This window comes from Furipterus horrens, unplaced genomic scaffold (genome assembly GCF_987537825.1).
Source record: "Furipterus horrens unplaced genomic scaffold, mFurHor1.1.pri manual_scaffold_7, whole genome shotgun sequence".
Classification (NCBI taxonomy): Eukaryota; Metazoa; Chordata; class Mammalia; order Chiroptera; family Furipteridae; genus Furipterus; species Furipterus horrens.
This window is the reverse complement of record NW_028327177.1, coordinates 24971722-24986811: the sequence shown is the minus strand read 5'-3', so window position 1 is coordinate 24986811 and position 15090 is coordinate 24971722. Positions and strand designations below refer to the sequence as shown.

Genomic DNA, 15090 nt, shown 5'->3' with positions numbered 1-15090 from the left:
TATTAGGTGTTTCCTATGTGCCAGGTGCTGTGCTAAATATAGACTTCATTTAATCCTTACAATACCTCTACAAGGTACGTATTATTACCACCATTTTACAGTTGAAGAATTTGAAGTTTAGAGGCCTAAGATCACACAGCTAGTCTGTAGTGGAGCCCGGATTTAAACCAGATGTCCATTTATTCCCTTCTGTGACAACAGCTGTTGACCTATGGTTCTTCACTTTTCTCATCTGTAAATTTAAAGAACTAAGTTAGAAAATCACAAAGTTCTCTACCATTTCTGCAACTATTTTCAAAATTAGAATACCATCTATCTTCCCATGCCAGTGAAATATATAGGGTTTAGAAGAGAGGCTTGCTACCTTTCCTGCCCAACCCCCAAATGATATGCTTCCTCCTGTCCCTGCCTTTGTCCTGAAACCTTCCTTGGTTTCCCATTCTGATGTGGTTTCAACTATTTATGTTTATCACACACTGCACTTAGCCCTTAACTAGATAACGTAGCTAGATAATATGCTCAAGGAGTGATCAGCTCCAGCAGATAATCCTAAAAAAATTAGCTCAACGCCTAGTGCACAGTAAATACCGCGTGAACTTTTATGGAATTAACTGCAAGTGGACTGGAAGGGGAATGTGAACCAGCTGAAGTGAAAAGGACATTACTCAGAAAACGGGGCTTCTGAACAAACGCCGAGTGGAAGACCCTCTGTAGAGAAGTACCAGCCGGCAGAAGCCTGAAGAAGTGAGGCAACGTTAACAACGGTGGCAGTGACACTTATAGGGGACGAACGAGACTCCGCCAGAAACTCCACCCACCACGGGACAGGGACGCCGGCGCCGACTCCCGGGTCTCCCAGGTCCCCTGGATCCTCCCAGACCCGCCCTTCTTGGGAGGTCGCAGGAGAGGCTGCGGCTGCGCAGTAGCGCGCGCGGAGGCGGAGCGGCGCGCACCGCGGTCAGCTGACTGCTCCGGCTGGCACGTGACTTGCTCCTTGGGCGCCGAGGTCGAGGAAGCTGTGAGGCCGGAGCTTAGGTCTGGGAGGGATGGAGCGTTGAGCTGTTAACGTCTGCCAGGCTGCCTGCCTCCGTACCTGTTACTGCCGCCACTTCCTCGTTTGACACCTTCCTGGGTCAGTGAGCGATGGCTCCCCGATGGGCGTCCTGGTCAGGCTGAAGCTTGCGCTGCTGTCGCCGGCTGGGAGGGATGGGGGCGGGCGCGGGGCCCGAGGCTGTGGCGTTGGAACTGGCAGGGTGGCTGTGACTGGTTTCTCTGCACAGGTTCGTGGTAACCTTGGGCCCGGGCTCCGTCTTTAAAGAAGAGGAAGGAGGGGAAAAGCGAAAGGGCCCCATGGGCTCCTCGATGGCAGAGGCAGAAAGGAGAAACACTGCGGTCTGGGACATTTCTCCTTAGATTGGGAGGTGGTCACAGCGTCCCCACGCCCCCTTGATTGATGGGGATGGAGGTGGTAGAGTTGCTCAGATGAGGACCTGGGCTGATGTGTGTGAGGGCATGGCGAGCGCAGAAGCCTTTACTGGGTGTTGGCGGATGGCAGTTCAAAGGGGCTGGGAGTCCCTCCGTGTAGGGGTCCCTCACAGAGGACCCAGGGTCCTTGTAGGCAGGGGAAAACAAGAATCCAGAGAATTCAAACCATTTATTAGAATGCGGGAAGGGCAGGCAAGAAACCCCTGAAAAGAAGCTTGAGGGGAGAGTCACATAAGGCAAATTGAATCGCCTGACCCAGAGGAGTTAGGGGAAGCTACTGTTCTTCTCAGAGGAAAAATGGAGTGTGTTAGGGGAAAAACACTGCAGTGAGCGCTCCGTGCTTAGCAGTGCTCTGGGAGTGGAGGGGTGGGATGTCAACACCTCAGCCCGAGGAGTTGGCACCAGTGTGGGGGAGATAAGTGACACACATGACACCCTGACATAGTATGAGGTTATATGTAATTATCAAAAAGAATGCTAAGTGATTTGGAATTGTGGAGCAGGTGCAGATGCGTATGAGCTGGCACTGTCACGAATATCCTGGAGGAAAGATAACTGGGGTTAGGTCTTGGCACGCTGGTGGGATTTGAACAGGTGGAGAGAAATGGGGAGAACTTTCTAGGAAAGCCGCAGGATTTGAAGCCTGAAGGTGAGGGAAAAAAATGCTTGTAGGGGAGTCAGAAGTCTAGTTTTGTGGTGGATTTGAATTATGGAGAAGTGGGAAATAAAGTTGGGGTCAGGTAATGAAGACTTCTGAACGATTTATTTACTTATTAATTGAACACATACACGTTGAGCGATACGCCAGGTCCTGTGCGGAGGCTAGGATTGAGAAAACGGCCTCTCATAGAGCTTACAGTCAAGCGGAGGAGATGGATTTCAGTAAATAATCGTGTAAGTTTGATATTTGCTTTGCAGGAATAATAGCGTGATGTGAAAGAATTTTTAAAGGACATGGCCTTAATAGAAGGTTCCAAGAAGACTTTTTTGGAGGCTGTGGCTTTCAGGCTGACATATGAAAAGGAAGTGAAGGTGTCAGTGAAATCATTCCAGGCTGAGGGGACAGCGGATGTTAAGGCTCTGCGATGTGAGGAGGAATCAGGCTTTGGAGAAGCTGTAGGGGGACTAGCATGGTGGCCTCCGGAGGGAGCCACGTACGCCAGGCAGGCGGGTGGGGGAAGCCTGGGGTCAGGCCCAGCAGGGCTTTTATTCTTAAAAACAGGGAAACCAGTGACGATTACAGGCAGTGAAGTGAGTCAGACGTGGATTTGAAGAGAAAATGTTGAGAATGGAGGATGCAAGAGTAAATGAAGAGAGGCCGCTTCGGGAGGACATCGCTGTAATTTCACCAGGAGACGGCAAAGCAGTTGAAACTTTCCTGAAAGATTTTGAAGGCAGAATACTTTATGTCTTCCCAGAGGTAATTAAAGAGAATGTTAAAGTATACTGGCTTTTAGAGGCTAAGGATTTGGGGAAGGGAAAGAAGGATTCTATTTGCACCCCTCACTGAGGGTTGTTACAACTACCCCTAAGCAGTCCTGAGTCTGCACAGGGGAGGCTGGATCATTTAGGGGTTGATGGAAAAAAATCCCTTGCAAAAATCTGTTTTGGCTTTCCAAATTTACCCTTTAATAAAGTCATCTACTCCAGAATATCTTTTGTTGAACAATAGTCACAGGAAGGACTCGACTACCTTTCATGTTTATTCGCACAGGTCTTTGAGGGAAGTGGGTGAAAATGCTATTCATTGTATAAATAGGAACCTATCTAGGACTTTGGAACTAGGAAATAGATGAAGTGATTTGTCTAAGTCTGGCATAACTTCCACAGTAGCTGGTATATTGTTCCTGCTGGTTACCTACACAGTAACACAGTCACATCTAGAGAGAATGGTGAGTTTCTTGAAGTGCAGTGTTACCCAAACTTTGGGTGAACTTTTTCTAGTAGGACAGCTTCCAGAGATTTGGCAGCTGGTGGTCAGTGCTTTAAAAACTGGTTTCTGTACACTTGTGTAAAGCTATTCAGTTGGCGGTGATAGTGAACAACAAAGGTGAGCTGAAAGTGCTCAGGTTGTCAATCGGTTCTTCTGGCAAGAAGCAACTCTCAGACTGCTGAAAACTGAGCCTCAGGGTTGTGTCTCAGAATTCCTGGATCTTTTTATCTTTTGGTATGTCTTGCGGGGGACTAGACTAGATACAATCTAAAGAAACAGTATCTGGGGTCTGACTAACATAAATGCTGAAAGCTAGGTGGTTAAAGTAATTCTGCTTTTAAAACCGTGCAGGAAATGCTCATTTAAATTTTTTGGCACATTAGTCTTTAGGAACCTCATTAACATTAGTTTTTACAATCTAAAAAGGAACTTTTGGGCTTCAAAAGTCTGATTCTCTGACCCCCCACCCCCACTTATGAAATAATTCCATTGTCAAAAGAACAAAACTGGAATGCCAGAAGAAATCTTTGCAAAAGGATCTCCTTATGGTCCACCGGTCCTTGAACAGTCAGTCTTCCTTTTGAACTTGAATCTGCTTAGGGGCGACTACAGTTATGTAACTAAGTACCTCTTAATTAAATTTTGTTCTTGTCTATATTCTGATCTGTCTGCAAGAGTAAATCTTTTTCACTCTTTGGATATGGATTTTTATACAGTTTTAGTTGTAAATTAATTCATATTAAATTCCCATTTCACTGATGTTTTTAAGACATAGGAGAAACCATTAGCATAATGCTTTTGGAAAGATAGCTTAGGCAATGGGCCAGGGCAGTCTAAAATTTCCTGTTGACATGAGTGACCCTTGAAACTAGAAATTTCCAACTGTATTCTTAATAATGAAGCAAAGTGATTTTCCAGTGGCAAATCTACTTCAGATGTTATGTCATTGTGCAAGCCTGCTAAAAAGAGCCAGGTGGACAGTGGAGGAGAGGTGCTTTGGTTCCATCAGAGAATAAAAGATAGAGCATTGACTCTATACTTAAAATGAAATGCATGTGTATTTCAAAATAAAATGCCAGGTAAATGAAAAATTGGTGTTATGTAAAAAGAGATTGATATATCTTAGGATATTTAAGCAGGCTATCAATAAATAGGCTGTTACTTGTAAATTAAGCTGATTAATGGGTGGGTTAACTTTACCATGAAAGGTTTTTTTTAATGAATGAGCCTATAGGTTAGTGTGTTTCTGTGGGTGCTATTGGCATTTGGACAGTCCTAAATAAAGGACTAAATGCTGATAGTGACCCTCACATTGGGACAACCTAAAATGCTCCATTTCCAAACTCCTGAAGGAGGGAGGTACCATTTCGTTGGCAAATGCTATGTGTGGTCATCAGTTACGTGTTGGACAGATATCTGAGCACTTGTTAGTGACAGACACTCTCCTGGATGTTGGGACTATAGTAGTTAAGAGTAGTTTAATAAACTAGCATGTAAAATGTATGTAGTCACTAGCTGTGTGACCTTGGGCAAGTAATTTCATTAACTGTTGTCCTCTCATCTGCAAGTGGGGGTGGTGATAACATCCTTGAAAAACTTAAGTACAAAGTTGATTAGCATAATTAAAGTGCCTATTGCATAGGATGTACTCAATAATTGAGTGTTGTTACCAGTAAACAGAATCTCAAGCTTACTACAGTGATGAGTTGAGGAAAACTAACATGTTTTTATTCTTTTACTTGATGAATATCAGGTTAGAATACATTATGTTAGTACCTTCTAATGAAACGTGGTATTGTGGTCCAATCATTATTCTAAAATACCAGTCTGACAGAAAAGGGAAGTAACATTTTGGGAGCCATGAGTGTGTACATTCAAGAAATCCCGTGGCATGGAAGGAATTGTTTGCTCCTTGGGTGGTTGCTGAGTTGCCTGTGGCAGAGAGGAAGTCTCTGGGAACTTGGAAGGTTCTGATGATGACCTTGAGTAATAGGTATACAGTGCCCTCCTTGCCTTGTCTACTGATTTATCCAGCTTTACCAGAAATTGCAAGAAATTTTTTAACATTTAAAATCCTCTGTATTCTGTCCTCCATAAATTAAATAAAATTGTGCATTTCTTGAGCAATGAAAGTTTACCCAGATTTTGTTTGGCCCTGTACTTGATTTTATATATCCTATTGCTTTTCACTTTTTTTTAGGTTTGTAAGCTCCCGTGGACAGTATGCAATAAGTCAGTTGACATATTTAAGGTTTCTAAACTCCATAGAACAAAATCATTTCTGTATTACAGGGCTAACAATAGTGTGTGATTCTTGATGATGAAATGGCATTTAGCCATCTTATTAAAGCATATTTGCCATTTCTTGTAACATTCACTACATAATCACTATAACCACAGAAATGCCTGTTTTAGTGCAGTGATTCTGAAACCTGACTTATCATCTGAATTATCTGAGGTACTTAAAAGGAAAATAGAAAAACAAGAGTCTTGGGTCTCACCCAGTATAGATTCGTGGTATATAGGAGCAGATCAAGACCCTGGATATCAGAATCCAGTCCTCTCGTTTTAAAAATGAAATTTATGCAGACAGTGATTTGCAGAACTGTGATTAGATTCCAAGTCTTCATATTCCCAGTGCAGTGCTCTAGCTGTTTACTGTGTGCTCCCTGAAGTTGGCATTTGGGTTTTCTCTGGCTGTAATTCCCTGTGAGATAAGAATGCTCTTACCAGCCTTGATCTCATGCTTCAGAGTAGCTACTACCAATCAGTTTTGCTCTTCCCTTTTGTATTATCATCAGAGTTCTCTCTTACCATGCCATTTAATGAGTGGTTTCTAAACTTTTCAATGGTCTTTTCTTTTTTTTTAAGTATATTTTATTATGTTGTTACAGTAGTTCCAATTTCTTTTCCTTTTGCTCCTCTCTGCCCAGGACCCCCTTCCCTCCAGCAATTTCACCCCCCCCTTAGTTCATGTCCATGGGTTGTGCATATAAGTTCTTTGGCTTCACCCTTTCCTATATTATTCTTAACTTCCCCCTGTGTATTTTGTGCCAAACAATTATGCTTCTTAATCCCTGCACCACTTCCCCATTTCTCCCCCTCCCCCTCCCAGCTGATAACCCTCCAAATGATCCCCATACCTATGATTCTGTTCCTATTCTGGTTTACTTAGTTGGATTTTGTTTTTATTTTTTAGATTCAGCTGTTGATAGTTGAGAGTTTGTTGTCATTTTAGTGTTCATAGTTTTGATATTCTTTCTCTTAAATAAGTCTCTTTAACATTTCATATAATAATGGCTTGGTGATGATGAACTCCTTTAGCTTTATCTTGTCTGGGAAGTACTTTATCTGCCCTTCCATTCTAAATCATAGTTTTGCTGGATAGAGTAGTCTTGGTTGTAGGTCCTTGTTTTTCATCACCTTGAATACTTCTTGCCAGTCCCCTCTTGCCTGCAAAGTTTCTTTTGAGAAATCAGCTGACAATCTTATAGGGACCCCTTTGTAGGTAACTCTCTCCTTTCCCTTGCTGCTTTTAAGATTCTCTTTTTATCTTTCACCTTTGGCATTTTAATTATGATGTGTCTTGGTGTGGTCCTGTTTGGGTCTAGCTTGTTTGGGACTCTCTGTGCGTCCTGGTCTTGTATTTCTATTTCCTTCACCAGTTTTGGGAAATTTTACTTCATTATTGGCATGTTTAAAGTTGTCCCAGAGGTTCCTAAGCCTCTCCTCATTCTTTTCTGGTCTACTGTTTTTTTCTTATGTTCCAAATCATTGATTTGAACCTCGGTTTCCTTCCCTTCACCATTGGTTTTGTGTGGATTTTCCTTTGTTTCACTTAGCATAGCCTTCACTTCTTCCCTTATGCGTCCACCGTACTCAAGCATATCTGTCAAGCCTGTGAGCATCTTTATCACCAGTGTTTTGAATTCTGCATCTGTTAGGTTGGCTATCTCTTCATCGCTTAGTTCTCTCACTGGAACCTTGATCCATTCCCTCTTTGGGGCCAGACTTCTCTGTTTCCACATCCTGACAGGCTCCTGTGTTTGTTTGCCTCTGTGTCTTAGGTAAGCTATTGTTGCTGTTATGTTGTAAGGGGCGGAGCCTTAGGTATTCGTCAGTACAGAGTGACCCATTTCACCATGCTGTGGCGCTGTGTGTGTGGGAGGGGTCCGAGAGGGAACAAAGCTGCTCACTCAGCACTTGCCCCTCTTCCAGGCACTTCTCCCACCTTTGTATGGGACAGGCGCCTTTCTAGCTGTTGCCGAGGGTGTGTTCCCAGAGTGGGTGGGTCTGCAGACGTTGTAGGATTGTGGGGGCCCTTCCAACAGGCGGACTCTGCTGAGAGACTGGCAGTTTCCTCCGCCCCAGTCACCACAGGCCTGCACAGTCAGAAGCAATGAGGCTCTGTTTTCCCCGGCGCTGGGGCCGTGAGCTGTGTGGACTGGTCTGGGGCTGGGAATGCTCCCCAGGTGTCCCTCCTGACTTTTTAAAATGTGTGACTGCGTTTTCCCCTGGCCTGCCACTGCTGCTGCTGCCGCATCTGTTGCTGCCACCACACCATGTCCTCTCCACGCTGGCTCTGCCCCTCCTACCTGTCTGGATGAATATTTCTTCTTTATATCTTTGTTTGTTGGACTTTCATGCAGCTTGATTTTCTGGAACTTCTGGTTGTTTCTAGTCTTGAGGTAGTTGTATTCCTTCTTAGTTGTAGAGGGAGACACAGTGTGTCTGTCTACACCTCCATCTTGTCTGGAAGTCTCAATGTTCTCAAGTGTGAGGATAGTACGCTACTTTATTTTTTTAAGTGGGTATTTTGTGGGTTATTTTTTGTGTGTGTGTTTGTGTTTACATGCAGGAATTTATTATTTAAAAATTAAGAAATAGAAATACACAGAAAGAATGTAAACAAACATTTATAAACCACTCCTAGGAGATAATCTTTAAGTTAAAAAAAAAAAGTTAATACCTATATATGTCTTTGTTTCCTTTCTTAAAGTTAGAAAAAACTGGGCCAAAGTGTGGGCACATATTTATGGCTCTTGATAAATACTGACATACTGTTACAGAACCCCTGGGCTGCTCCAATTGAAAACAAACCCATGGGCTCTTTAGTTAGGGGTCCGATTGCCCGCCGCCAGAATTACAACTCTTAATACTTTAGTTGAGTGAAAAGGAAATTGTTTATTTAACAGTTACACATATCCTTGTCTACCAAACCTAGCCAGTCTTAGGAAGGTCAGAAATACTGTTTCCCTACTTCCCAAACACAGTTCAGCTTTACCAGCGGCTGCCAATCATTCAATCTGATTGGGGAGGTCCTTTCTGGGCTGTGGTGCCCTCCAGCTCTCAATACAAAACCGCCGGGATTCTCAGCCTCCTTGCAAACTGTCTTCTTTCTGTAAACCACATGGATCTCCTCTCCTTCTCCAGAGCACCCCTGCGAACACCCGCCAGCGAGGGAGACAGCCCCAGAGCGCGTCGCCCCCCTAAAGTGTTCGCAGCTGCCTATATATCCCTGACTGCGTCCTCTGACGCAGTGGGTGTTGCCAACAGTTCTGACCATTCACAGAACCCCACGTAGGCTCTGTGTGCTTTCCATACCATCCGCTGGTTCAAGACTCCTCCCATCCACCTGAGGCCTTGGCAGCATCCAAGCAATTTTGCATAATGAAAGACACCAGCCACCAGCCTCAGGCGTGTGGAGGCATTCTGAAAGCTGCTTCCTTCTCCCCATCCCCCAGCCACAATCTCCGGGGATTTTTGGACTCCCCTGTTTCTGTAACAATATTACTGTCATAAATTATCCCCCCTACCATCTTTTAATCACAATACTTTTTGGGGCCTTTCGTGATAAAATTTTAGGTTAAGGACATATTAATAATGGCAAGTTAAATCTTTACTAATGCTTTAAAATGAATTTATACTTTATCAGTCATGGTAGCATGCCATACATCTACAAATCAATGACACATATGTGCATGTGTGGGACATTTATTCAAGCTGCATCTGTTCTTTTTATTTTTAATGAAAATGACCATTTTTTTCCTTACTACCAAAACAATACATGTTCATGATTGTGTTTTGTTATTCACACAGTATTACTAAAATCTTTCAGCCTAGACTTGTTACATTTATCATGTTCTGTTACTCCTGTTAAATGTTAAAACATGGGCTGAGAGAGACTGGGATGTTGTGGCTGAATTCCTGCATAGAAACAAACAGCAATTCGATATCAAAACCAAAAATGAACAGTTCATACAACAAAACCAGATAAGACTTTAATGTCTGGCCACAATGGAATAACTGGTAACATGTTTGCTTTCCCACCATAAAAAAACTAGAAAACTGCTTCCAGATGTTGGATAACAGGTGGTATAGGAACTGAGAGGTAAGGAACAAAGGAAGTGAGCTCTGTAATCCTCCTGCTTTCTGCCAGAAGTCACTCTCTGTATACCATGGCTTAGGAAGGGAAACCAAGCAAAGAGTGTTGTCTTGCTGAGTTGAGGACACTGGAGTTGGGGAAGGCTTATCTGGCTGGAATTTGCAGGTCCGATTGACAGAGAGGAGGGACCCAGACAGGAATCTCTATGGGGTCTCTGCAGAAAGTCTAGCAAAAAAATCACTGTAGAGCTTTAAACTGAATAATTTCCAGGGCTCAGGGGGCTGAAAGGCATTTGAGTACTTTATGGAATAGTACCTGGAGCATTCAGTAGAATCTCCAGAAGGTCAGACCTTAGTAGTAGAGCTAAATTAGCCTATTGTGCAGCCTTTGACATCTGAACAAAGTTTAAAAACAAGTCTTGAATGGATCGGGCTGATCCTCAGGTGACTTGACTACCTGTCAGAACAAAGTATAGCATTCTTAAAATAGGGAGACAACAAAACCCAGTGATCAACATTATAACATTGTGAATTACACATATACTCAATGATGTAACAGAATACATGAACATAATGAGGAAAGAAATGGAAGGTTTAAAAAATGGAACTTCTAAAGATGAAAACTATATTTAAAGTGAAAAATTCACTTTATGAGATGAATAGCAGATTATTCTAAAGAAAAGGTCAGCAAACTAAAATATACAGCAAGAGGGCGTCCAAACTGAAGCACAGAGAATAAAACAACTAAAAAATAAAAAAGAATAGAAGCTCATTGACCCATGGGACAATATCAGGTGGTTTAACATGTAATTTCTGTCTCAAAAGAAGGAAAAGGGAAGCAGAAAAAAATTTGAAGAAAATAATGGATGAAATTTTTCCAAATTTGATGAAAACTATAAACACAAATCAGAGAAACTCAGTGAAGTCCAAGCAGGATAAATGCTGTGACCTTGGCACTTTTTTTGTTGTTGTTGTTTTTTGCTGGTGAAAAAGATTTATTCAGATGCCAGCAATCTGAGAAGATGGGAGACTCTTGTCTCAGCCCATCTTAACATCTCAATGCGGGCAGAGGTTTTTATAAGGAGGGAGAGTGGAAGCAGAACAAAGAGATCAAGGGGGGAGGAGGCTGAAAAGTTCTTTAAGTACAGACTACACAGTCCATTATTTTAAGGACCTCAAGGAACTGGAAACTGGTCAGTCCTGGTCCTTGTCATTCTGAAAGGTCAGCAGATCTCCCAGAGTTGGAATGCCTGAAGGTCGGAGTCTGTATCTTTTGAAGTTAGTTCCTAGGAAGCACATTTTTCTTATGCCACAGAAAGTATATACAGAGTTGGGCAAAAGTAGGTTTACAGTTCATATGGAAAGTAAACCAAGAATTAATAAATAATACAAGAATAAACTGTTTTATGTACTCACAAATGTAAACCTACTTTTGCCTCACCCTTCATTATAAAAGAAAAACATTGATATATTAGAGATCAGAATTGAAGACTTCACAGAACTAAATGTTGGAGAGCACGTGGAACAACTGGAACCTGCATACCTTGCTAATGGGAATATAAAATGTTATTACTACTTTGGAAAACAGTTTGGCAGTTTTTTATAAAGTTAAATATTTCTATCAGTCAGCTCAGAAATTCCACTTCTAGATGTTTATCTGAAAGAAATGAAAAAATATTTTTTCATAGCAGCCTTGTTGTTAATGGTCCCAAACCAGTAACAATCAAAATTTCCATGAACAGATGAATAGATAAGCAGAATAGTACATTCATGTAATGGAAAACTAAGCAATAAACAGAATGCACTACTGATACACTCTGCATTGACAAATGTCAAAGACATGCTGAGCAAAAGAAGCCAGATATAAAAGAGGACATAATGTATGCTTCCATGAATTTGCAATGAAATTCTAGATCAGGCAGAAGTTATCTGTAGTGTGATAGGAAGCAGATTAGCATCTACCCAGGTCTGGGGTAGGGACTGACTAGGACTGGGTGTGAGGGAAGGCTTTGGGATGGCAGAAATGTTCTTAAACTTGGTTTTGGTGGAGGTTACACAGATGTATATGTTTAATTTAGCTATCATTTAAAATGGAAGGGCAGATTAAGAGCTTCCCAGACAAGAAAAAACTAAAGGAGTTCATTGTCACGAAACCATAATTATATAAAATTTTAAAGGGAATTATTTAAGAAAAAGAAGATGATTAAATCTATGAACAATAAAATGACAAGAAAAATACAAGTATCAACAGTTGAATCTAAAAAACAAACTAAGCAGTTTTGATAGTTGCCAGATGGGAGGAGGTGTGGGGGAATGGGTGATGAGGTGAGGGGGGATTAACAAGTACAACTTGGTAGTTACAGAATAGCCATGGGGTTTGTAAAGTACAGTAAAGGAAATGGAGTAGCCATGGACATGAACAATGGTGGGGGGGGATTACCTGAGGGAGTGGGGGGTGCAAGGTGGAGGGGGGGGAGCAAGGCAGGAAAAACCAGACCAACTGTAATAGCATAATCAATAAAATATAATTTAAAAACAAAGTTATTTGAAGCAGCTAGAGGAGGTGGAGGGAGGTGCCCAGTTTCTTGGTGAGATAACTGGCGGACATCAATTTTGACTGTTTCCATGCAGCTGAGAGAAGGGAAGTGTGTTAAGCAACGTGGATTTTATTTTCTGACCAAAAAAGGATGTACACTGTATATTCATCTGCAAAGATAAATTCTGTTTGGAACTGAGCTTAAATTGTTCTTAAATTTCAAAGGGAATATTTTTATGTGACTTGCATAGATGACAGGTAACAATGGACATTGTTTAAAGACTAAGGAAACAGGGATTCTGCAAAAGACTTACTGATGTTGTCTTCATGAGCAGTTCTTACATTTATCCGTAGATATTTAAATAAACTTGTCTTTCCTACAGGCTCTTTTTATAGTTTGCTTTGACTAGGGGATAAAAGAAGTGAGGCCATGGCTTTGTAACGTACAGATAAGTTTTCTTGCAAGCCCTCTTTTATAGTTTGACTGAATTCACCCTTAAATAACAAAGATAGAGGCTTAGGGATGTGCAGCTTAACCAATTTTTAATTTATAAACTAAAATTAGGATTTGTTTTCTGAAAGCCTCTAAATAAAAAATGATTACTTCTTTGGTCCTTGTTTTTTCTCTGATCAGATGTTTTGATTAACTGAGTCACTGTTATAATTACATTTCATTGATTCATTAAATAAGTATTAATTGTATATGCTGGCTTTTAGGGCTTCAGAGATGATACGATTCTGGTCCTTTAGGATTTCCCAGTATAATGAAGAAGAAAATATGTTCTTAAAGAGGGAAGATAGTGTGATAATTGCATTAATAGTGACATTTCTAGGATATTCGGTAAACAAGATCTTTCCCATCTGGGATACTGGGAACAGCCTTTGGAGGTAGGATGAGTTGGGGCATCAGCTAATACAGTCACCCTCAGGAAGGGAGGTCTAATGGAAAGGAGAAGATCTAGATACATCATTTTATTTATTCCTTTCAACAGTTCTTTCGAGGAGATTCGTAATATTCTACTTTACAGGTGAGGAAACCAGTTAAGGGGGTAGGGAGAAGTTAGGGTTTTAACAATGAGAGACTTCATAGTTTGTGCTGGTGAGCTCCAGGTCTCTTGAATCTCTAATTAAAAAAGAATGCTTTTCTGTTTGGAGGAATCATTGTTTGTTCTAAGAGACATGATAGTTTTGGAGGCTTGATGATACTGTTTTAGAAATGGAAAGGAAGTCCAGATCCCTTTATCTAGTAGCAGAATTCACTCAAAAATGGGGTGTAAAAGGTTTTAAGGCTATGTGTGGATCTCTCTTCAAATAATAGAGCTCAGGCAGGCTTGGGTACAGAACGTTTTCTCCTAGCATGACACAGTAGAAAAAACATGGCCTTTAGAGTCAGACGCAATGAGATTTGAACCTAGTTGTGTGACCTTGGTAAATGACTAACCTCTCTTGAGTATTACTACCTAGATTATAGGGCTGGCATGAGAATTAATATAATGAATGAGGAGTGTATATAATACAGTATAAACACGGAAGACATCTTTTCCTCCTTATCTCCAAACAGGCTCCAGAGAGGCCTCCATTTAAAAGATGGAATTAGAGAATATTCTCTAATTTTCCTAAGCATTTCATGATATCATTTTATTTGATTCTGATAAATGCTCAGTGAAGTAGGACGGGGCAGATATTTATAATGAGAAAATAGTATCCTTTTTTTAAGTTCTTGAAATCCTTTGAAAACCTATTGGATGAGAAAGATTTTCTAGAACTCTTAAATGGTATGATAGTGACATCTACTGTGATGGCACATATTATTACAGCTGCAGTTTAGATAAATTTAACAGTATCATCAGGAAGGACTTAAAAATTGATTTCATCACCTGCCATTTTTTGGGAGCGTGGAGGTATAAAAATGTGTCATCAACTATACTTTGTTTAACAGAACCACTTGTATAAATAATTACAGTAAAACCTTAATTTTCCAAAACTACTATCACTTAGAAGATCTGGATTATTAAAAGTGGTTTACAGATACAGTATATTGGATTCAACTGAGAACTTCAGAATTCAAGGTAGTCCTGTAATTGGTGTTTCAGCTAAAAAAAGCATCAGATTTGCTAAGTGCAAGAATATTAGATAGACCAGAGTAAGGAAATGGCCAAAGCCAAAGTGGCCAACGGAAAGTGTTGGAGCAGCTTAGCTGAGGTGACCCAGGTGCAGTGGTGCAGTGCAGAACAGGAATAGTATGAACAAGAAAGCAGCTGATAGATCCACACCATTTCATTAGGAATTTAATTTAAAAAGCAACTTAGATAAATTCTGTTTTTAGAACAGGTGTAGCCCAAGCTCTTATTTTGCAATACTATACAATTAGAATTGTTAAATATAATGACCTGAAAATACTTCTTAAAAAAACAATCCTGAAACATCAGAAAGGTTGATGTTCAGTATATTACACGTGGTCGTGAGATTAGAATGCATATCCACTGGGGTTTAAACAGAAAAGTTGTGCTTGGAGGATTAATTTGGTAACTAGACTGTTCTCTGGCTATTCCATTTGAAATTTCACTAAAACGCTATTTTTATAAATTTTCCAGGCATTGTTCTAATTTATCATAAATTAATTATGCTCTTTAACGAGTTTTAAAATATTTAATTTTGAAGTATTTCTACAAAAAAAGTTCAAATATTTCACATGAACAGACTTTCACGTACCCACCACCCAGATTTAACAGGTATTAACATTTTGCCATGT

At 40.9% G+C, this 15090-nt stretch overlaps 1 protein-coding gene across 1 annotated transcript in view; it reads left to right on the top strand.

Moving 5' to 3' along the window:
* The first annotated feature begins 963 nt into the window (after nt 1-963).
* ATP6V1C1 (ATPase H+ transporting V1 subunit C1) overlaps nt 964-15090 on the top strand; it is a 41219-nt gene continuing 27092 nt past the window's right edge. The window contains exon 1 of the mRNA XM_090283478.1: nt 964-1132. The gene's annotated coding sequence lies outside the window, so the exon portion shown is untranslated. The remainder of the gene's footprint in view (nt 1133-15090) is intronic.